Source organism: Lepidochelys kempii, chromosome 9 (genome assembly GCF_965140285.1).
Source record: "Lepidochelys kempii isolate rLepKem1 chromosome 9, rLepKem1.hap1, whole genome shotgun sequence".
In the NCBI taxonomy this organism is placed as follows: Eukaryota; Metazoa; Chordata; order Testudines; family Cheloniidae; genus Lepidochelys; species Lepidochelys kempii.
In genome coordinates this window covers 89221009-89227008 of record NC_136388.1, presented here as the reverse complement: position 1 = coordinate 89227008, position 6000 = coordinate 89221009, and positions in this window count along the sequence as shown.

Sequence of the window (6000 nt, the reverse complement as noted above, 5' to 3'; positions counted from 1 at the left end):
TGTAAAGTAGCCCTACATTTATGTCTTAATATTTTGGAGTTCATGCCAGAGATTTTTATTTGCTTTTAGCCAGGATTTGTTCAATTTAAAGCCTAAATAGTAATATATGTTAATGGACTCCAAGGGGTTTTGGGTCAGGCCCAAAAATATAACTATGAAGCAAAATGGGGAAGAGATGGCCAGCCCTCTGTGGAGATAGAGGTGGTTAGGGACTATTTAGAAAAGCTGGACGTGCACAAGTCCATGGGGCCGGACGAGTTGCATCCGAGAGTGCTGAAGGAATTGGTGGCTGTGATTGCAGCGCCATTGGCCATTATCTTTGAAAACTCGTGGCGAACCGGGGAAGTCCCGGATGACTGGAAAAAGGCTAATGTAGTGCCAATCTTTAAAAAAGGGAAGAAGGAGGATCCTGGGAACTACAGGCCAGTCAGCCTCACCTCAGTCCCTGGAAAAATCATGGAGCAGGTCCTCAAAGAATCAATCCTGAAGCACTTGCATGAGAGGAAAGTGATCAGGAACAGCCAGCATGGATTCACCAAGGGAAGGTCATGCCTGACTAATCTAATCGCCTTTTATGATGAGATTACTGGTTCTGTGGATGAAGGGAAAGCAGTGGATGTATTGTTTCTAGACTTTAGCAAAGCTTTTGACACGGTCTCCCACAGTATTCTTGTCAGCAAGTTAAGGAAGTATGGGCTGGATGAATGCACTATAAGGTGGGTAGAAAGCTGGCTAGATTGTCGGGCTCAATGGGTAGTGATCAATGGCTCCATGTCTAGTTGGCAGCCGGTGTCAAGTGGAGTGCCCCAAGGGTCGGTCCTGGGGCCGGTTTTGTTCACTATCTTCATAAATGATCTGGAGGATGGTGTGGATTGCACTCTCAGCAAATTTGCAGATGATACTAAACTGGGAGGAGTGGTGGATACGCTGGAGGGGAGGGATAGGATACAGAAGGACCTAGACAAATTGGAGGATTGGGCCAAAAGAAATCTGATGAGGTTCAATAAGGATAAGTGCAGGGTCCTGCACTTAGGACGGAAGAACCCAATGCACAGCTACAGACTAGGGACCGAATGGCTAGGCAGCAGTTCTGCGGAAAAGGACCTAGGGGTGACAGTGGACGAGAAGCTGGATATGAGTCAGCAGTGTGCCCTTGTTGCCAAGAAGGCCAATGGCATTTTGGGATGTATAAGTAGGGGCATAGCGAGCAGATCGAGGGACGTGATCGTTCCCCTCTATTCGACATTGGTGAGGCCTCATCTGGAGTACTGTGTCCAGTTTTGGGCCCCACACTTCAAGAAGGATGTGGATAAATTGGAGAGAGTCCAGCGAAGGGCAACAAAAATGATTAGGGGACTGGAACACATGAGTTATGAGGAGAGGCTGAGGGAGCTGGGATTGTTTAGCCTGCAGAAGAGAAGAATGAGGGGGGATTTGATAGCTGAACTATCAAACTACCTATTTAACTACCTGAAAGGGGGTTCCAAAGAGGATGGCTCTAGACTGTTCTCAATGGTAGCAGATGACAGAACGAGGAGTAATGGTCTCAAGTTGCAGTGGGGGAGGTTTAGATTGGATATTAGGAAAAACTTTTTCACTAAGAGGGTGGTGAAACACTGGAATGCGTTACCTAGGGAGGTGGTAGAATCTCCTTCCTTAGAGGTTTTTAAGGTCAGGCTTGACAAAGCCCTGGCTGGGATGATTTAACTGGGAATTGGTCCTGCTTTGAGCAGGGGGTTGGACTAGATGACCTTCTGGGGTCCCTTCCAACCCTGATATTCTATGATTCTATGATTCATAGTAATTTTTGCACAACATGTATAGTTCTGTAGCATTTTAGTTGTATAATGTGTCTCTTTAAATAACCTCTGATTTGGGGGAAATGAGCAATTTAGGCTCCAGTTTTCTCTTTGATAACCCCAAATATCTTTTTTTTTTTTTAAGATGAATTTTGGTTAAACAGGATTCTTATCAAATTTGGGATCAACTACCTAAATGTACAGTTGAGATTCCTATTTTTGTGAAGGTCTTAGACAAAAGTGAATTAAAGAAGTTTATATTTTTCATATTAAACATGCTGCATGGATTAACAATCTGGAACATGGTTAATTGATGGTTGTGTTTATGGAGTTTTACATAGATATCTTCTATTATAACAGGCTCTGACCTAGACAATTGGATCTCTGCCTAGTTAAACCCTTTAAATGCTTTTTGCATTGTACTGTAGTAACTGAAGTATTTATAGCAGTCAGCATGCTGACTGCATATATTGCTAAAAGTGAGGTTCACAAAATGTACAGTACTCATTTTTAGAAGATTATTGTTTTTGTAAGTGAATAAAATCTCTTCCAGTTGCAATGGCAAGAGATGAGTGCTAGTTGAAAAAAATATGATGCAGGGAAGAGATAAATGAAATATTTTCTTTCTGTGTGATAATTCCCTGAATCATTATAGGCAGGGCTGGTAGTGCTGCCTATTAAGGCTGCTCACTATTTCCCCCTATTAGACTCTACCAGTTGCTTATGATTTTGCCACCCTCTCTATCTGTTCAGGATGAAAATTTTCATGCCAGGTTTGTCTCAGGATGAATTGTTTGGGAAAATTTCTGCCAAAATGGTTCAGCCCATGTGAAAACAATGGGTAGGGGAAAAATACATTGTTTTGCCCATATTAAGGTCTGGCCATCTTTTATCTGAAAAGCTTTCCTGTCCCCCACCCTTGGGAGCAAATGCTTGAAATGTGGAAGGGTGAACTATGGATGTGCCATCCAATTCCACCCACATTTGGGCAAGTTATGAGCCTTGGAAAGATTGCAGCTTGCACGTGCTGTGTAGAGAGACTTAAATTTTAGTAGCTAAATTCCCCTTGGGCTGAGCAGGGCTTTCCCCTGCAATTGCTGCTATGGGCTGCTTATAAGCCATGCCAGGCTAGGTCCAGGCACTTGAACTGAGATCAGGAAGTCTGAAGTGGATCCCCCTGCTGGCTACAGGCAGTCTGGAGGGTTGATTTAAATGCAGAGGGACAAAAGCTGTGCTGGGACCAGGATGGGGGGAGCAGACTGGGATAAGGAACCTGATGGGGAGGCTGGAACTGGGGGTGGGAGGGGAAGGAAGGGGACTGGGAGTTTGGGGCTACCTGAGTAAGGAGGCTGGAACTAGAAGGAACTGTTAGGTATTGGGGGCAGGCCTGACTGGCTGGGCAAAGAGACTGGGAGGAGAAGCCTGAGATGTGGAGACTGGCCTGGCGAGGTGAGGAGAATGGATGAAAAGTCAGATTGGAGGAGACAAGACAGAAGGGGTAACACTTGGGGGGAAATAGGCAGAAGAATCTGTGCTCACTAGAGAACACTGACCTCCAGAGCTTGGAATGGAACCCAAGATTCCTGAGTCTCACCTCTCCTCTGTCAGCAAATATCTGTGAAACCACTCATTGGAAGAATCTTTCATATCAAATGAAAGAATAAGAAAAGGTTTCCCTTTGGGGGTTTTTCCTAGCTCCTATCCAAGCCTGGGATCACTCCACTTTCCTGTAGTGAACACAACGTACCCATCCAGTTCCTATGCTGCATTGCTATTTTAGCCTTAATCAGGTTGTGTTGGAAGCTTTTTAGCCTTTCAAAATCGTTGTTAACATATATTTTAATATCCTAGAGCTGTTAAGGGGTTTTCAAACTGGGAGTTGTGACCTCTCAGGGGTTCATGAGGCTATTACATCAGAGGTCACAAGCTGTCAGCATCCACCCCCAAACTCCTTTTCACCTCCAGCATTTATAATGTTTTAATTTATAGGGGGCGGGGGTCGCATTCAGAGGCTTGCTGTGTGAAAGGGGTCACCAGTACAAAAGTTTGAGAACTACTGTTATACAGTATGGTGGCTGCACTGGCTCAGCATCTCTTGGGATTGGGCCCCTTGGCCTGGTTAGGCCTCTCTACTCAAGCAGTCTTCCTGGTTGTCACCCACCCAAGGGGTAATCTCGCCTTGCTGGGGCTGTAGGGAGACGGTTTCCTCTCTTACCTAGGATGTCTCTGACCATCTGATCTGCTGCTCAGGTGGAAGGCAGTCACACACTATGCCTCTGAGCAAAATTTCAGGTTCAGTAACCATATGGCTAATAAAAAGCTTATACTCAAATTTGTTAGTCTCTAAGGTGCCACAACTACTCCTAATCTGTATCCACAAAAAGAACAACGCTGCTGCTATTCTGAAACCCGTCATATGGCTACTAGAGCTTGCCCCCCATCATAATTAGAATTGGGTTCCAAAATTCACCCAGCTAGAGGCTTAATATAGATTTAAATTTGAAAACGTCCTTGATGAACAAGTAGGATGTATGTAATGCTTTATACTACACGTAGACATGGTTATTTGCTTAATTCTTTTTTCCAAGGCACTCGCCCACCCGGGCTTAGTCAGATATTTTGTTCATACCACTTTCCTAGCATGACAGAATGCTCCCCCTCCTTAACTACAGTTCTCAAAAACTGATTATATAATACTTGTGCGAGACATCACACTATACCCTTAGCCTAAATAATACACTCTCACTCTGGCAGTGGGTGTAGAGCAGAATTTTTGACTCATCAGTGAGTGTCTAAGTGGCAGCTACAGATTTATGGGTATCTTAACAGTCTTTATAAATGGTTTGGGGTTGCACTGGGCAGAGCATCTTTTGTCTTGATAAAAGGATGTTAAAACCCTAGACTTTGGAGGGTAGAGGATGGATATTCCCCAGCATTTAGAATCCTAAAATAAAGTTAGCTCAGAATATGAGAACTAAATGACTTTGGAGTGCTGCTGAAACATGGCAGTTTTTCATATCCATACACAATGCAGTTCAAGAGTCACCTCTTCGGTTTACAGTTTGCCTCCTCTTAGTCAGCCTAAACTAGGGGTGCTCAGACTTGCTCCAGGGAGCCAGGCGGCTGGTGTTTCCCTACACTTTTAACACAGCAGCACAGCCCATGCAGACTCCAGGTCCTAGTGTGCAATGTGTCCTCTTGATCAGAGCTGGTCTGTACAGCTTCTGGCTACTCAGATCAGGATGCTTGCTAGGACTTGCTTCTCTGAGCTGCAGCTCTGTGTTGGAAATGAGACTGGCCATGTGTTCCATTGTAGAACTGTGGGCTGTGCTGAACACTGGGCATGCTCTTTAGCTACTCTCAGTTGGAACACATTCTGGTTTTGAAGCCTCTTTGTGGCACTGATGTTTTTGCTGCTCGAAGCCTCTCAAATATGTTCGAGGCAGGTTTTCCAGAGTTAGAATTAAAAATTTAGAAATCTAAAGCAGACAGGACTAGGCATTGGGGTTCATAAAGGGAGGGAGTAGTATATTCAGTGCTCTTCCAGTGGAAAGGGATGGAGGAAGCATTGTCTACCAGGTGGGGACATTGGATTGGGGGTTAGGAGGCCTGGTTACAATCCCACCTCTGCCACTGACATGCTGTGTGACCTTGGCCAACTTGTGTCCCCTCTCAGTGCCTCAGGTTATCCTCTGACCCTTTGTCTATCTTGACTCTCTTAAGACTGTAATCTCTTCTGGAAAGGACTGTCTCTCTGTCTGTACAGTGCCTAGCACAATTTTTGGGGGGGCCCATCTATGTTTGGACCTCTAGGTGTTACTGTAATATAAATACTGTAGAAGCTTTGTTATCCAGCATGTTGGGGGAATGGAGGATGCCGCTTAGTCAAACATTGCGGTTAACTAAGTTATACTTACCAATGGAGGGAGGGAGTTTAGATGTGGGAGGGGGTGTGGGGCATGAGCTCTGGGAGGGAGTATGGGTGCTCAGGGCAGGGGGTTGGGGCACAGAAGGGGTTTCAGGGTGCTGGATCTGGGCAGCGCTCACCTCAGGCGGCTTCCTGCAAGCAGTGACGTGTCCCTGCTGCTCCTAGGTGGAGGCATGGCTAGGCAGTTCTGCATGCTGCCTCTGCCCACAGGTGCCATCCCCACAGCTCCCATTGGCTGCCATCCCTGGCCAATGGGAGCTGTGGAGCCAGCAC